Genomic DNA, 19,136 nt, shown 5'->3' on the forward strand with positions numbered 1-19,136 from the left:
GTCCTTTTAGTTCAGTAACATATATATATAAAAATAAAATAGAATGTGCTTTCAGTTCTTTTAATCATTGTGCTAGACTAAAGCTGACTATGTATATTATATATAGTCATATTATATATTTATATTTATATATATATATATCAGTTTTACTCTAGCACAAATGTAGAGTTTTCATAAGAAAAAGTAGCATATCAGTAAAAATATCAGTAACATATTTATGTCCTTTTCCAGTAGTATATATGTTACATGCATAATATATATGCATGTATATAATATATAAGTTTTGTATAAAATACAATAATGTTATAATATAATTTAAATGCTGAAATGTGTTTGAATTAAATATTTTAACACCAAAATGAAAAGAGAAGGTCTAAACAATATTTTATTTTCCCATTAATAACCCAGGAACAGAGTGGCATCATGTATTTCAACAAAAAATCTCCAGTGAGAAACTGCTCCACTGAAAAATTATCAAACACATCTAGTTAAAGTTAATGAACTTCCCCAATAAAGAGACTAGAACAGTATAACCCTATTGAGAGATATTGATTGATATCCTTAACTTCTGTTTATTATGAAACTTCATCTCTGCTCAAGCAAACTGTTCCCTGAAGTAACATTATACAGACCAATGATACTTAAGCAGACCAAGTAGCTCATATGCAAATAGCCCTATTGAAATCATAAAGAAAAAAATGTGTGTAAGAAGTATCCACTCTGAATATGCATTTGGAAGACTGAGCCATGAGCAATTTTCTTACACTGTGGTTATTCAAAGATCAGTGCTTGTAACATAGCAGGAAAAATTTAGCATAAAAATATAGGGTATGCACTATATAATTTTCAGGTAATAATCAACTGAGATGGACTCTCCCCTCCTCCCATCATAAAGTTTCTGAAAGAAGAGTACTGAGTTCAAAGTAGAAGATACTAAGCACCTTAAAACTGGGCACTGTATTTCATGTTGTGCTAACAACCATGGTTAAAGAAAGTTGCTGACTGAGTGGCTCCACTAAGAAGAGAGAGAAGTTTTTCTTCCTTGAAGCCTGTTGTAATCTTATCTCTTTCCCCCTGCCACCTTGATCCAGCAAGCAGCAGAGAAGGCAAAGAAGGCAAAGGTACTGACCTTCCCAATTGCCTGTCCTCAAGCAGTTTCCAACACAGCTGTTGCTCAGAGGACTTTTGTGTCTTAATAGTGCAAAAAGAATGGCATTATGGCTATTTTTTGTGCAGGTATAGGAAAGAGGAATGAAGGAGAGGAAGTCCTTGAATTCTTTCCTTCCGTCTGTGTGTATCCACAAAGAACAAGGTCATTTAGCGATGCCTTCACTTTATAAATAGGATGTGGACTATTCAGGAAAGAAATATAGTTCTTGATGTTGATAGATGGCACATATATCTATGAAAAGCCACCACTCAGCAATGCATTAAGGATGTGGGTTTTAGATGGTTGCAATATTCACTTTGTGTTCTTGCATAATTATCTGACACATTTTGCTGAAAGTAGCTTGTTTAAACAAAACCAGTCTCTCATAAAGTATAATTGAAAACAATGTTTTTTCCTAAAATGCGATTATTGTTGTAAGGAGAGAAAATATTTATCACTAAAGTATTTATTAAGAAGTATAACCAGTGTGCATAGGATCGAAGAGTTTCATTAAGCATATAGGTGTATATACATAAATAACTAAATTGTGAGTGATCGATGATTCTGTGTAGAATGTATCTAATTCACCTTGGAAAGAATGATATGTGGTTCTTCAGTTTGCAGTCATCAGTCAACTGAGTAAATTGTACAACTCACTTCCTGAAAGTACAATACAGGGATTATGCCACAGAATCTTGTACCCAGAAAATTTCAAGTAACATACTGAAATAATATACTGAAAATATATACAGTGATAAGGTCCCTCCGTAGCAGATTTCTATCCTTTTCCTTTTTACTCTAAGCTTTACAATACACCATCAATTCTTTTGAAATTCATAAAGATTCCTTTCTTCATCTTCCATGTTTGAAAAAGTTTGGGGTGAGAAGAACATGTTCAAAATAGACTAAATATGAATTGATAAAAGACTGCCAAGTTACTACTAAGGTACTGATCTTTTAGTAACCTGAATCCATGTGGAGGCCTACTAACCTCCTCACAGGAGAATTCTTCCATCTACGTGAAAGCAATTACAGATCAAGACTTAGTTATAATTTTTGCAGGACCTAATTTGGATATGGCTTGTTAAACCAGTTAAACTCTACATTTCAGCCTGTAAAAGAACCTCATATAGAACAGAGCATAAATTGCTTGAACGTTTTCTATTTTACAATGTAAGTAAATTTCACTAGATGCCATAACTAATTAATGTAAAAAGGCAATTGTTTTTGAAGTGGTGTGTGTGTGTGTGTGTGTGTGTGTGTGTGTGAACAAATAATCTTGTAAAGACAAAGTCCTTGTCATCCTGGACTGTTTAGAAAGTAGAACTCTCCATCCAACTGTCTTAGAAATTGTTGATGTCTTCCTACTTCATAAAATAGTCAGGACCTTTCTTGTGAAGCCATTCTTTTGACATCAAAGGTTTTCCTAACATGATAGAAAGGACCCCTCCAGATAAAATTCACTTGGTTATCCTTTACTTCTAGTTTTGCCACGTGTTTCCTTGTTTTGATGAAAGAACCATCTCTTTGTCATTCCTCCAAAAGTTAGCCACCATTGACTGGATGTTTACATAAGTGGTGAAACAAGAAAAGCATTGGCCCACTTCAGTACATTAAGACTGGTAGATTAGTTTTTTCTTCTTCTATTTTTTGAGCCAGGATAGACCTTCAATGTGCCTTCAGAAAGGCACAGGATATAGCTGTTAGCTTTTCTTCCTATTTCCTAGAGTAGAAGGAAGCCAACTAGCCTTTATTACTCAACTTGAAGGAGTGATTGGCACCACTCAGCATCTAAAATAATGACAATGACCAATTAGTACACCAAAGAAGATTCACAAAATATCACTAGTCAAGGAAACCCAATTTTCTGGTCTTTTCAGCTTTATTTTACGCTAGAATCTTGAAGGTCTATATGGCTAATTGAATATAGGGAATCTCTCCAAGGCCAAAGAGTGAAGGCCATGTTATTTATAGTGTTGCATGTCCATTCATAGTGGAAGTGTCCCAAATAGTTGTTATACATGCATTAGGCCATAGGCTGGCCAAAAGCAGAAGCTGACCTAGGTTACATTAGAAACTTCGCAGCTGTTTAAGCTTAGTAAATAACTCATCGGCTCTGACTTGTTTAATTTGCAAAATCTGTGTAAAGGCCAAAGAACTTGATGCAAGAAATGCTCAAGGTATTCAGTGGCCGCCTGCCAGGACATGTCTTTTCATAAACCTTTTTTCTGACCATTTCTTTTCATGTTAGGCAATTGTGCTCAATGCATACCTTTTTTTGTCATCTTCTTGCACTATGAGGTACCTCCAACTGCCATTTTCTCTCACTTTTATTATTTCTTGTGTCTGGCAGTAATTGTAAAAGGGTTCTTCCTGGAAACCAAAGTTTATCAGAAACTAAAGATAAAGCAAGTCTAAGGCCCCTGGGAGACATTACACTTAAGATGAAATTAACCTCAATCACGTCTTACATAGTAATCCAGCCACATGTTCAGAAGATTAATGGTACCACAAAACATGAAACCAGCCATGAAATTATTCCCCAAAATGTGTGTAATAACTATATAGCTGGTTTCTATTGCACCTGAAGTTGAAAGTGTTACAGGGTTCCCTGTCATGAAGCCTGATGCTGGCTGCATGGCAAGACTTGACTCACAGCTCCCCCCAGTACTGGTACCACCATGGAGTCTCCAGCTGGATCTTGTATGGTCCTAGGCTGACACTGACAGTCATTTGATTGTCAGTTCCAGCCTCTGGACCACACTGGAGTCTCCAGCTGGCTTCAATGTAGTCCTAGGTTTGGGATCCACAGTCATCTCATGGTTAGCCCCAGCTCTGGGACTGCCCAGGTACACTGGGCACTCAGCTTTCAACTTGCTGGTGTAGGAGAAGCCTAGGCTCATGATCCTGGTCTCCTTCTACACTTATAATCATAAGGAAAGTTGTAGTCATATGACTGGTATCTGATCCTCCTTCTCAAAATTATGGAACTTGCCATCCATATGTGGCATGACATGAGGCACAGTTGTCAAGATCAGAAAACAGCTCCCATCATGCCATTAAATGAGCACATGCCAGGTTCATCATATACTACCTGAGATAGTGTGAATAATCCAAATTATGCAACTAATGACAGTAAAATTTAAAACACTATCTCATTTCTCCTTACATAAATGTAGCTATGTTTGCAGTACATAGTTTTTCTTATCAAAGGCTTCCAGGCAAATTTTTTTTCAAGCTGTTGCCTTATAAGTGCTCATTGTGAATAAGGCAACCATTACTACCTGGTTATCTGAGTTAACCTGGTTATTAAATTTTCTATAGAGAGTGGAAACAACACACATTTATGGTATTTCAGATATCAATGTCATAACTGATGGCAAAAGAAGACTTTTTTAATGGTGTACATTTAGCCTGTCATGAAAAAGTTAAATCTTTATCACATAAAACCATTAACAAATTCAAAATGTTGTGTACAAATTTCCTGTTCAGAGTTGTGCCTACTGTTTTGTTAAATTCACATCTACTCAAGCCTAGATTTACTGGGCAGTAAACTACTTCAGAGTAAGGGTTTTGGGTAGGCATCTACACATGTGAGGATTAGGGAGAAGATTTACATCCAGTTCCCTACAACCCTGCAATAGGCCACTGCTGCCCCTGGGGGGAGCTCCAGGCTTCCCCTGGGTGCTAGCCCAGGGGCTGTTAGGAAGCACCAGGCCAGGAGACAGATGTCCCCCTGCCCAGGCAGCAGGGAGCTCCTGGCCCTGGCTCCTCAATCAGAGGCATGGGGCTTGGAACGTGCTACAGGAGAGATGCATGTCCCATCCCCCTTCCCCCATCTGCCAGTGGGGCAGCTAGCAACTCTTTCCAAGCCCCGTGCAGCTCTTTTCATCCCTGAAGCTCTTTCCAAGCCCCATGCCTCCATCACCTGATTGAGGTACAGGGCTGGGACCCGCCTCTGACTGAAACAGTTCCCAGCGAGCCCTGGGCTGTGTGGGAAAGTCTACATGTGCCATGGACTGCCCAAACTAGGACGGTCCCCAGCCAACTCCAGGCTGCATATGCTTCCCTGTGTAGCCTGGGGATGGCTGGGAAGTGTCCCAGTCAGGGGCAGGTCCCAGCCAGCTCCAGGCTGGGTAGGAACTGTCCCCATGCAAGGAGCTCCCAACCCCTACTGTACAATCACAATTGTGATTGCACAATGGGAGCTGGGAACCTTGTTTCAAGTCCCTGCTCCATGATTGCCAATAAAGGTCTCCCAGCGCCCACTCCCCAGTGGCAATTTCTGAGTGAGGGGCTTGGAGCTCCCTGCTGCTGGCAATCCCTTGTCCCCTCGTGGATGGCTGACCAGGAGCAGATTTTGCTCCCGGTCAAACATCTACTGCACCTACCAAATGTCAAGTTAATTTGCTACTTGCATTTTCAGGTAGCAAATTTACTCAGTATTAAGGAGGTTTGCTAAGAAGTAAGCATGTGCACATGTAGACACACATGCTTACTTTGCAGTAAACTACACTAATGCAAAGTTAAGTGAATTGTACATACAAACCCAGTGACTGTTACATATAGCTTCTACTTCTACTTGAAATACTTAACAACAAACATTATTATTTCTAAAAAAACATATTCAGGCTGGCTTTTTCCTGTTTTTAACTTGGGGCCATTAAACTTGCACTAAAAAAAGGAACACATATGTATGTTATTAAAAAATGGTGACACCATGTCAACCAAATTAAAAATGTCAAAAGGAGCAAAATACTTTCTCATTTTATCACTTCAGTTAATCCCTAACTCCAACAAAGTTTATCGTTTAGAGTTTGGAATATTTTTCTGAAAGCTGGATTTGGCAGCCTCTCCTTTTTCAAAACTAAATCCAGGTTTGCTCTTGGGGGAGGAGTCCTTGAACAAATGCTGAACTGTACTTACATGTAAACACTTTTTCATTATGGAAAAAAATATATTTTTTTGTTTGTTTCTTTTGAGACATAATCACTAGAAGTCTACTAACCTGTATAAAGATATGCTTATCTGCTGACTCCTAGGTTTTCCCTACCCTCATTAGCATCCTATATATGTATCAAGTTTCATTGTTCAGAAGAAAGATTGTGAGTTTCTTGCTGTTGGTGAAATTATGCATTTTAGGTACTCAAATTTGCAACTTGTTTCTTTGTGACTAGGCCTTACCAGTTAAAGGTTGCTGTGAAGCTGACCCTGGCTATTGACACAAAATTCTAGTCTATCTGCCACCTACAGTAATTCCTAATTATTCAGCATGAGCATGTGTCAAGTGCTGATAAACTTCAACATTAATTTGTTTTCCACATGAGTTATCATCAATATTTCATATGAGCTGATAGGACATAACATTTGCTTTTCTCATTTCCTTTCACGGCAGTTTGTCTTGCCTTCATGATTATAATAAAATGGAAGGCTACAGGTTGAGAACCTTGATTGACATGACAAACCTCTGAACTTGGCTGTATATTGTCTTCCCTGATTAACAAAACCAACAGTCTGTTCAAGTATGGATCCTATCTTTATAGGTACTGAGCACCTTTCAATGGGAATTGATGATTTTCAAGACTTTGCACAAGTGAACATCTTTGTCATCAAAAAAATGAATACTGTCTATTTGACTAGAGAGTAACACATACATAGAGTAGCCTGATAAACTAACAGGAATACTTTGTGGCATGGCTGGTGGCCAGGAGTGCTGCAGAACTAGTAGGATCAAGTGTGAGAAATAAGGGTCAGGGAAAGATTGCATCACTTGACTCTCCAATACCTCCCATTGGCCAACCCTAGAAACACTTTTAATAGATTCAATGGGAAATAATATTGATCCAGGACTCCCCAGTCACTGAAGAGTTTGTCAAAACAAAGTTCTTGAAGGATGATGGTAGTGGTGAATTGACAAAAGAACTGATAGATCTTAAAATATTTTACCTCAAAAAATTTTTTTCCATGCTATTTGGTTTCTATGAAAAGTACTTTATTTCTGTGTCATTAAAAGGAAAATGTCTGGAATTAATGGTTTCAGTGTAATGTGACTGACCTGTTCATTGGGAGGCAAAGGAAGAAAAAGTAAAACTATTTTATCTCCCCAGTGGTAACCAAGTATTGGGTAACAGTTGAATCATAAATATTGTTATAACAGCCAACCTTGGGATGACACAACTGGCCAAAGTAAAAATAAATAAAGTCACAAACTAAGATATACACATATTTTTTTCAGGATATTAACTCTACATAAGAAATTTCAGGTATTGGTAACAGGAAAAAAATGTGATAATTTGCACTTCTTCACATTCATTCAGTTTAATGAAGTTTGGGTAGAGCTTTCCAAAGTGTTGGGTTCGAAGAATGTGTTTCCCTTCTTTGGGGGGAAGGAAGAGTACAGTATAACTTTGACTGGTGGGCATTTAGATACTGGCATTACTACCCTGGGGGAAGATCAGAAAGGACACTATTTCAGAGGCATAGTTTCCCACTGAGGAATTTTCTGCCTAAAGAAACTGTCCCTTAGGAAGGTGGTACATAGGCATCACTGATGCCGGCTCTTGACTGAAGAAGTAATTCAGAAGGGTTTTATATGCAAGGTGTGGCACTTCAAAACATTATAAAAGTGAGTTACAGTGTACTGAAGCCTCCAGAGGACAGCAAGAGTTCCTCTCCTGCCCCTATATGAATAAAATATAGAAGGATTTGCATATTAATCTTCAAAATAAGATTTTAAAGAAATAAATAACCAGTTATCCTAGTTCTGACACATACTGATACCAGAATAATGCAATCTCTTCAAAGTCAGATTAATAATATTTGACTTCCTTGTTGCAAAGAAAGTCCAAATTACACAAAAGTTTAAAAAGGAGAAACACACAAAACTTTTAACTATTTAAATTAGTTTACTTTTAGCCACTCTCATTCAGTTTACAGTACTTAACCACAAGCATTACAAATGAAGGCTGAGGGAGAAAGATGTGTCTCTGAAATCTAAATAAAGAGAAAGTGCTTAGGGGGCTTATATTGATCTCTAGTACTTGTATCATTTAGTTGTATAGTTCCTGTTCTAGCATACAGTTGCTTGAATTCCTTATGGCCCTTTCATTTCATTCTTGACAAAATACACCTTCTGTAGTATATATTTGCTTATGTCTGCATTTGCTGTTCTCTGTCCTGTTTTTGGTGGTATCCTGGGCAATACTGTCTGTGGAGTACAAGTGAAAGTGGGGGGGATGCACAGATATACACATTATAACATTGCTGCTGGGAAGTGGGTATGATTTAGAAGTCTACATGATGAAGCAGTAGAAATTAGAAGTTTTACTTTTCAAGGTGAAAACAATCACTTCTCACTGAGGATCTACCCCTGAATGAAAATGTGTTCACTGAGGTTTGACTTCATTATCCTAGTAATGCAGGAATCTGCAATCTATTTTTGAATCAAGATTAGTACAATTAAGAAAAGGCTTTCTTCTGATAATACACATTTATTTACTTCCAGTATGCCTTGTATGGCACACTGAGAATCTAGTTTTCCTTGTCTCCTAAAGGTGACAGTCAACCTACATGCCAATCCTAGAGCAATGACAGAAGTATAAAAATAAACGTTAAAAGCATCGTTTTGATTTAAAGATTCATTCTCATATGAGAATAACCACACCTCTCACCTTTAAACTTGCCATCATGATACCAGAAGAATGACAAAAGATATGTGGAACACATTTTGTTCTGGGGCGTGTATAAATGACAAAGCACTGTGGTTGTTAGTTTACAAAACCTGATTTTAAGAATATTCACTCTGTCTGACTTCAGTATTTTTGAAGACAGCAGAATCACAGATTGCATAATGTATAACTTTAAGACCAGGACAATGGGGTGTCAGAAGCATTTTACAGGCATCAGTGCATGAAAGCTTTCTGCTAAAAGGTTAGTGCCTATCTTAGTGCCTGCCTTCATTTAATTTATGAGGCAACTGAAGCACAGAAAGATTTAAGCAACTTGCCAAGATGACACAAAAAGTCTACGACAACGTTGGGAATTGAATCCAGCTCTCTCTTTATCTATGCATCTATCTTATCCTTAGAACTCCTCCCAAGATAACAGAACACTGCTATCCCCCATTATGGATGGGGAACTGAAGGATAAGGAGATTACATGATTTACACAAGGTCATTTAAGAAGTTTATGGGGGTGGAGAGTTGAACACAAGTTCAATTTTAGCCAAGTTCAAATATGTGTTTAGATATCACCTTAGTCCCCCCTTTCCCCTTTCATTCTATCATCATCTCCTGAATGATTCTGTTCTTAAGTAGCAAGACAACTCTCCCCAGATGGTACAGTCCAGTTTCCAAAAGTCCCAACATTTCAGTGTTACTTTTATCACTTTTGCTGACAGCCATTTGTTTGTTTGTCTTGTATTTTGCTGCAGTTCAATTCCCAGATCCAATGAGTCATATTCCATGTAATTTACCTTAAACCCCAAACTGCACTAAAGTCTTTAATCTCTTTAGCACACTGGGGAGCCGGGCAATTGGATTGGCAATCATTAATGAAACATCTGCATAAAATGCTGTCTCCTGCTCCCCTACCCCTATTACAGTCCCTTTGATATCTGTATTTTTTCTTAATTCTGTGTACAAAGGGCTCCAGATAGGAAATGGGAAAGAGGATATCTTTGACTAATACCTCCACAGATTAATTAAAGATGCCTTGTTTTCAAATTATACCAATCAAGAATATTTCAGAAGCTGGATCAGGTTCAGCCTACGCTTTAAGCATTCTCAGATTAACGCATGGGCTTTTGAAATGAAATCAACTAAAAACCTGCAGAATACTGCAGAATTCATAGAAACGGTACGTCACTCTGGACCTATTGGCCTGCGGATCATTAAGCAATGCACCACATCAATACATTACATTAATTTAACATTAAAAGAAAAAATATGACATCTTCTAATAAGAAGGCTCCTTCAGTATGTGGTCTTTGCACTTGGTATTCACCACTAAATTTAGTGTTAATATTTATATAAGATTTTTACTAAGTTGATATGAAAACAGTTGCTGCACAGGTCAACAAACATGGCATTTACATAGGATTATAAATATGCTAATTTGGTTATTTTTAATGTTTAGACAAGGAAATTCAAGAAATTGTCTGGGCTCTGTTTTGTTAAGAAAATTGCTTGCTGCAGACATCACATAAATGTAAAATCTTCTGTCATTTCTTCATGTTTTTGTACTTCAAAAAAAATAATTCCAAGCAAAATGAAATAATTAAGTAGAACATTTAATCTGAAGTCCTGAGGTAGACGCAGGAGAAATTTCAATTTTCTACAGACATGTTCAGCAATGTTCTGTAGTGTCCATGGCTGTTTAATTCACTAGCCAATAGCTTTTCATAACTGCAAACTCACTTACCATGCCTTTATTCCTTTTTTCAATCTCTTCCTATACAAAGTTTGACACTAGAAGGCCCCCATGACCACTTCTCTAGGACACACAAGTATTCTTTAACTTATGGGGCAATATCTCTCTGGCCCCCTTGAGTTTAGGGCTCTCTGTGCCTATAGTGCTTGGATGTCACGATTCGGCCAACTGAAAAATGTTTTTACCATAAGTGCATCAGAGTAATAAATGTACAGCAGGCAGCCATCAATTGTTTAGTCATGAAGATGGCTGCAGACATAGAGTTACTGATTGTTGTAAGAAGGTTAAGGGATAGTTCAATCATATTTCATTCACATTAATAGCAAATCAAGCACTACCTCCTTTGCCGCTTACCTCAGTCCTTAATCCTTGTCCTTTGACTAAGCACCAGGAAAGAATTCTCCTGTCTAAGCCATGAAGTAGCTAGGAAGTCTCTTTGTGAAGGCTCAGATATTGAAGAAATTGCTGCCCTCAGAGAAACAGTGAGATAATGTCTTGAGGATGGATATAACACCATCTCTCCACAATCACACCTTCCCCAACCCCAACTTTATCACCACATAAAATGAATGCCACTTTTACCTCTCCCATTTCTTCCACATACGACAATTGTGACATTTCTGCTGCAAACAATAATCCATCCGTGGCCAGAGAGGGAAGGACTACGTTTGCCTCTAATGATTTTCATTTTCTTTTAGATCAATACATTATAAACCTTTCAATGTAAAAAGGTGGTAAAGAGATCAGTATATTTTGCAATAGATATGTTTTAATGTTGAAAGAAATGATATCGTTGTTTACAAGTGGTGTTCATTTTTCATGTCATTGTTCCCACAGGAATTAACATAAATCAGAAGAGCTCAAATGTTCTTAGTTTCAGTGTGGGACCAGCAGCTGTTCCCCAGAAGTTTAGTGACTAGACATGAGGGACTTTGTGAGTCACAAGTCAGACAGGCAAACTCATATATATCCAGTTTCATTCTTGCTGTACATGTGCCTGTAAGAGATTACGATAACAAAAGAATTGTGTTGGACTTGCAAGAAGTTGTGAGTTTAAATAAACAGTTATGTAACTGCCCCTATGGTAGTCTGTAAATCACAGTGGCACAAAAATGCAGTCTGTTGGTGGCAGTTTCTCTTGGGGTGTTCAGAAGTGAATTGGTATAAACATAAGTCATTGAGCTACAAGTTACTTGGCTAGAAAACTGCTTTTTAAACCAATCTTATCATCTACAAGATTAGTATTTTTTAGTCAACATTACATAATAACCTACATTTAGTAAAGATACTTATTAAGTAAGATACTTATTAAATAAGCCACTATTTTTTCCTTTTTATTTTGTTTTTGGGGTTTTTTCACTTGGGGCTAGACGTCTCTGTGACAGCCTGTAGAAAGGGATCAATCATTGCTGCATGCATACAGAGATGTCCCAAGAAAGAAACTATGGCTCAAGGGGCCATGATTGCTCTTCCAGTGGCATCATGATTCCTCTTCCTTCCTCTAGTGGTATCCTGACCTATTTCCACAATGTACTGCATCCTTCTCTCTAGCGCTGATCTACTGGGGCCAAGCAAATCTAAGGCTCTGCCAGTTTTCGAACCCTGACTTACCACTTCCTGCCCACCTGCATATCCATAAGAGAGGTCTCTTCACTGCGGTGTGCCCAGAAATTTTAGGTCTTTGGTAGTCAAAGGGGTTGAGTCCTTGGTTTCAATAGAGCTAAGATTTCAACCTAGGTCTGTTTTATCTGTACAGCTGTTGAAGAGCTGAAAGATGGAGAGGTGTGTCTTCTTTCATTATACCACTGTTTATAACGTGAGTCAGGTACTAGTCCGTTTTTTATGACAAAGGAGGTTCACCATAATACTTAAATGCTATAGGTCTTCATAGCTGTTTTAATATAAGTATAGTACAGCATGTGCACTTATGTTGGTCTAGTGTAAGTTTTAAAATACCTCAAATTTAGAATGTTTAGATAATTCACTATTAGTGAATTCACCTTGCATTTGTTTTGTACAAACTGCATAATAAAATAACTTAATTTGAAATCTATCCCAAACCCAGCGCCTTCCTCTCAAGCTGTTCCTCTGCACTTCCTTTTTCACAAACTGTGAATACAATGTGACTGATAACTTTTGTTCCAGACTTCCATTCATAGCAGTAGGAGCTCAGTTCCCACATGTAGGATATTGTATGGCCCCATGTCAACAGAATGGACCCCTCGCTGTGATGAAGTAATAAACCAGCACCATTCTATAGAGACAACAGAATCCTGCAGATTTATAGATTTATTAAAGCAATGAGCAACATTGTATCTATTATTTATCTATATAATAGTCATGTGTAGGAATAGCTTTTTATATTTTTAAATGCCTGATCCTGTCTCCAAAATTGTTAGAAATTTTACTTAAAGAATACACATTGCTTTCACCTGCACAGAGAAAATTGCTCCCTGTCCATTACTTCACTAGTAATTGGAATTTAGTAAAGATTTACTGCATTAAACCAGCAGGTCCCATTTGACTATTTCATTAATAAAACTGTTATAACATGACAGCACTCTTTTACCTTATTTCACTGAATGTATTTTTTCCAGAGAATCCATCCTCATTGTTTCTTCTACCTTCTTGAAGTGCATGTTTGTGTAATCATGCTTTTTTTCATCTTTTTGATTTTGTATCCTAAAACCAATTTGCTGCAAGATACAACTGATTGATGGAAAAATAAGGAGGTTAGTCTGTTGACTTTTGACTTTTTTCCTAATAGAGATATATAGGGATATTTAACAATGGCAGTTTGGGTCTAAAGATTAATTTCCTTATACTGTTACTTAAATCTCTCTTCCTTATCCCCTGTCACAGTGCACCAATATAAAACATTCAGCAGAGAATTTTGAATTACAATAGCACTGAAAGAGGTAATTTAAGCAGTTGTTTTTATATGGGAAAATTTATGCTTTAAAAATGGTACTAGCACAAAGCTGGATTATAATAAGCATATTAAGTGCAAAATTATAGTAAGTGTCATGCTTTTAAAGGCAGTGAACATCCATAATCTGTACCTAACTTCAATTACCATTTATCAGTTCATTGAATGAACAAAGCCATAGACAAATTTATAACAGCACAGTTGCTACATTCATCTTTTTCCTTAAATAATGTAATTTGAAAGGTGAAATGGTGGCCAATGCTAATCTTATTTATTACCTTCTCAGTTTTATAACTTTATAAAAGTATACCTTGTTTTATAATAGCAGTAAAGACAGTGGGTCATATCATCAGCTGGAAAAATGTGACCTAGCTCTATTGACTATAACAGAACTGAACTGATTGACATTAGCTGAGGATGTGACCTAAATTTCGGCCTTCAACCATAACTAGGTTCAGGACCAGTAGAAATTCCTAAACTGCTTATTTGGGCCCACTAATAGCAAGACCCAAGATTCAATGCTTTACCTGCCCCAAACTTCTATTTTGTGTTAGCTTTGGGGGAGAGTTAAATATTATGTTTAAAATCATTCACTATTTTTTTTTTTTTACCTTTTCAAAAGAGTGTGTAGCTCTAGTAAAACTGGCATACATTAAAATAAGAAATGTCAAAACATCCTCCTCCATTTAAAACTAAAATCTGTTCATTCTCATTTCCCGCTACAAATGTTGCTTCTTCCCGGAATTGGGCTTTCTGGAATAACAAGAAGGATTGTTTCCATACATTTAGCCTGTTCATTAAAATACAAGGGACAAGATATTTAGGAAAGTATTTTCTTTTAAGAAATCAACAAGACATCTATATGTTATCTAATGTTTTCCTTAAAACCCAGGTCAACTTCCCATTGAGCAAATGGTAGCTTATCAATAGATTTCAGGAATGCTATAACAGATCCTTGAGACAGGAAATTACTTAAATTTCCTTTTTCAGACAAGAATATGAATTGCCTAAGATAATAAAATTAAACTTAAGAAAACACTTAACCTACAAAATAGTTCTTGCATTATTAACACATTATACGATATACAGAATAGTATATTGTTATTTCTCTAATACCCATTAAGAATTTCGAAAAAAAAATTCGAAAAAAAATCAACATTTAAAAAAAAAGAAAATGCATCAGGCTTACAAATATTTACAAAGAAGTGCTTATTAGAAAGATATAAAGTGTATCTTTAAAAGGACAATAGCAGGTGATACGCAATAAAAGACCACAATGTTAATAATAGTTGTTATACTAAGTGAGGCAGAAGGTTAAAGGTTAGGCTCACAGGGCAGCTGTGAAGTTCTAAAGGAAGCTGGTTCAATAAAAGAGGTACAGAATGAAAAGGAAGATTGATTGCTGGACAGTAGGGTCTGCATCTGGCATCTTTGATTTCATATGGATTCAAATTCTAAACTATGTTTAGCAGCAGATGAATTGTGTTAACAAATTATTCTAATTAAAGCAGTTTCATTTCATTGTAAGGAAAAAATTAGTCTCTTAAGTCATTGGTATTTGTATCAATCTGGTAAAGATTGTCCTTACAAATAAAAACTGATTTGTGGTAATCCCCCTAGTAGTGGCATATGAGCAGTGTCATACACTGGAGAGCAATACCCTTTCCAGAGCTTCCTACATAAGGAGCCATCCGTCTGCCCCAACATCTCCTGCTGGGGAAATAAGCCAGATACCCAAACTCTTCCTTTAACAGGAAGAGCTACCAAGCAGCTCTAATATTTCGCACTCTCAGGAAGTGGCTTTTATGTCTTGAAGTTGTTTTCCAGCTAGAGAGTACTACATATAAAAAAAAACTCCTGCACAGAAATGTTTCTTGTGAAATCTTGTGCATAGATTTGAGGACAATTAAAAATACCATTCCAGAAGGTAACTATGTACTGGCTCTAGACCGCTAGAAACAATATCAGGCTGCATGCATACACATATGTTTGTATATACATGCATATGTTAAAGATCTGTATGTTGTGTGTTGATCATACGAAAATGGCTATTTAAAAAAAATCCTAAGTATATAATATGCCTTTGAAGCCTAAAATTTGAGAGCAATATTCACAGTAGACTGTATGCAGTGTAATACAATCTCAGAATAGTTTACAAGAGTTTTCCTATAAGTCTGCCAAAATGTGTGGGTCATTCTATCTGTCAAAACTACTGAAGAGTATATTAAAAAACAAAACAAAACATAATTTTCACTGTCTTCTTTACAATATGCTACTTTGTGTCCATAAATGCAAATACAGAAATGCAGGAAGCAACAACTTCTGCCAATTGCAATTTTAATAAAATGTGTTGGAACAGGATTGCTAAACTGTAACTTGATGACAGCAAAAGCTAGCACTGCAAGGGAAGGCATTCAGATTTGATATTCTAAAATATGTGTCAGAATATTGGGTATTCTTCTGTAGTTTTCAAAGGCACGAGCCCTACCCCTTGAAGATTTCTAACATTTCTGGGGAAAATACTCCAAAGATTTTTTAGCAAACCCAAAAGGTATTTTCCACCATAGTTAGCAGGTGTGGAAGGTTAAAGTATGTAGGGCTTTGCAATGCAATCTGTTTAACAAATGAGATTACAACCAGGATAGTAATAGTACTTGTTTTAAATAATTTTTTTTTGCAAATTAAAGAACATTCAATAGCATTAATATGATATGAACCTACTGTAGATTCAAGTTTTTGCACTCCCATCTCTACTATAGGCTTAAAGAAAATGTGGATCCCAGTCAGAACATCCTATGCCAGCAGACCCAGATCTTTGAGACAGGAAACTACTGTCCAGCTACTTTCTTTAGATGTATGGACAATCCATTAAAAAGAAGACTAAAAACATTTGTCCATAAAGTTCATAAAAAATTGAGCTGCGTGGCGCAAAGCTCAGTTGGGGGTACTGGGGTATTCATAGATTTCATAGAAGTTAGGCCTGGAAGGAATCTCATCAAGTCTTTATTCTGGGTGGGAGCTAAGACAGACTTAGAAAGGTGGTGTTAAACTCCTAAATTTGAACCTTGCCTTTGTTACTGCTGTCCAGGGCTTGGCCAAAGGGTTACATTTACATTATATAAAGCATGTCAGTAAAGGTTTGGTCATCACTAAAAAGTTTTCAGATTGTCATTTGTCAGGGGATGGGGTCCTGTAGGATGGCTGTGATCTTCCCAAGGCCCCCTTACCGTGCCAAGTTGGCCCAATGGGCACCCTCGATTCTCTCCTGCCACGTCTTTGATCGAATGATTGATAGGGAGGCTGCCTCCAAGTCCTCTTGGACAGGGTTGAGATTGACTCTCAGGACCTCATGGGTCTCCAGACCTCTGGTGGGTCCCACTCCAGGATGGATGTCACAATGAGTGTTTTGGGGCACCCTCACCTTATGGGCAATGTGTGGCTCCACCCCTTTTCCATGCCCCAAGCCTCACAGATGGAACTGACATTGTTCGGTCTGGGCCTTGTTATAAATTTGGCCCCCTGGTCCTTCCTGGGCTCCCCACAGCCCTGTCTCACTCCACACCTCCTTGCCACTAAGGCTGTCCACAGCCTTGTCTTGCTCCGTGACTCCCTGGCGCTTGGGCTCTCCACAGCCCTGAAAAGTGCTGCGCCCTCTCTGGTGCCTGGGTCGGTGCACCCCCAAATGCTGCACCCTTTCTAGCGCCAGGGTTGGTACACCTCCAAATGCTGTACCCTCTCTGGTGCTGGGGTCTCCACACTGCTGTGGGTCTCCTATGAGACCTCCTCTTTCCCCTAATAGCCTCACCCAAACCACCAGTCTTATACAGCAGTAAACAAAACAAAACACAAGCCCCTGGGCTGCAGCATAAATTCAAGCCATCTGGCTACAACATCATTCAAACCATACTGGGGAATACTCCAGTCCTCAACAGTGTCAGAAGCTGCTCCTGCAGTCAGGCCTCTCCCCTTTGGTTGCTCTGGGAGAGCTCCTTCCCCCTTCGCTGCTAGCAAGAAACTGCCTTCCTGGCCCAGCTCTGGGGTTTATTTATGAGCCAGGCCCTGCCCCTTCCAGTCAGCTGACCACTGGCAGGGGTGGGCCACTAGCTCATTTTAGCTGCCCTGGTAACCAGCAGCTGGGGGCTTTCCATTCACTGCTAGGGTTCTTTCCCTAGCAGTTTTTACTCTTTAAAGGAGCAGGGCACTTAAGACATCATTAAAAATAGCTTTTTGGATTGGCAACTCTGAGACCCTGTTTTTAAAAAGTTTATGCTAAAATACAGAATGAAGTGAAACTCCTCATTGTCCTCTGAATCTCATGCATTTATATAAAATTGTGTTGTTATCTCTGCTATGACTCATGTTCATTTTCTGTACTTCAAAACCAGAAATACAACAATATGCTGGAAAGAAAAGGTATCAACTAGATGACTAAATGACTAGATATTTTGTTTTTCAATCTTATTTATCTAGCGATGCTAATAATTAGTGGTCCCACTTTCTTTACACACACACACATACACACACTATATAAAACCCTTGGTCTAATAAAAGATATCACATTTACCCAAAGAACCTTGTCTGCCTGTGTCCTGAGACCAACATGGGTACAACCAACAACCCTATATATACATAAAAAATTCATTGAGACAGACAGAAAGACAGAATCCAAAATATATATCATACATATAAAACGTAGTAATGCAAGAATTTATTCACCCTAGTTTCCTTTAATTTGGATTTCATTTTGTGTCCTTTAATTAAGCGTTATGAAATCATAGGTATTTCTGTGATGAGGTATGATTTTAGCACTTCAGTTAGAACATAGCTAGATACTGCTACTCTCAGCAACTGGGTATATCTATAACCTCTGCCATTTTGATTGATATCCACATGGACAGACAGAAAGTAAGAGTCTGTCATTTTGGTATCCAGTTCTAGGATACTTGAGTGAATAAGACTGCCCTGAGGAAAATGGATAAATAGAGAACACCTATCTGTTCAGTCAGTATTATAAGTCTCTTGACTGCAATATTTTCCACAATATCTTTGGTTTCTTTTTTTCTTAGCCCTTGGTATGTCTGTCTATAAGGTACCTGGCAGATGTTACATTTAAGGTGTGATTGACCATTTGATTACATATTAAATAGTAACCCGGTCACACAATGCAATTAATGGCATGGTAAAACAAGGAATAATAGACAAAGTTATTATAAAACATGTGTAAAAACTTGCTCCTATACACGTGCAGGGAGCCTGCTCCAACGCATTGGAATTACAGTGTGTCTGAGCAGACTCAATTAACTAAGTCTGCTGAAGCATGGAAATTATGCTCCAGCAGCCTCCAGCATCACCCTGCTGCCATTTTCCAGTGCAGAGATGCTGATGCACATGATGCCATGGGCACTTTTAGTTAGCGCAGCTCTTAGAGCTGTACTAATTAAAATACCCCCTACACCTCCTGAAGTATGTGTATAAACAAACACCCTCTGTGTCTGATTCCTATTGCACCTTAAATTGAGCATGTGTTTAGGCATACCTGATTGCATCCCCCAAGGATGGGATTGTCCCCCAAGAGCTCTGACATGCCTTGGAGGCCAGAACAAGCAGTCAGATAATTGCGAGTCTGGG

The 19,136-nt window shown here is 37.9% G+C and overlaps 1 protein-coding gene across 3 annotated transcripts in view; it reads left to right on the top strand.

Annotated features, from left to right (window-relative positions):
• ROBO1 (roundabout guidance receptor 1) overlaps positions 1–19,136 on the top strand; it is a 1,129,598-nt gene that overhangs the window by 439,009 nt on the left and 671,453 nt on the right. The window lies entirely within an intron of this gene.

Source organism: Crocodylus porosus, unplaced genomic scaffold, assembly GCF_001723895.1.
Source record: "Crocodylus porosus isolate Cpor-Errol unplaced genomic scaffold, CroPor_comp1, whole genome shotgun sequence".
NCBI lineage: Eukaryota > Metazoa > Chordata > Crocodylia > Crocodylidae > Crocodylus > Crocodylus porosus.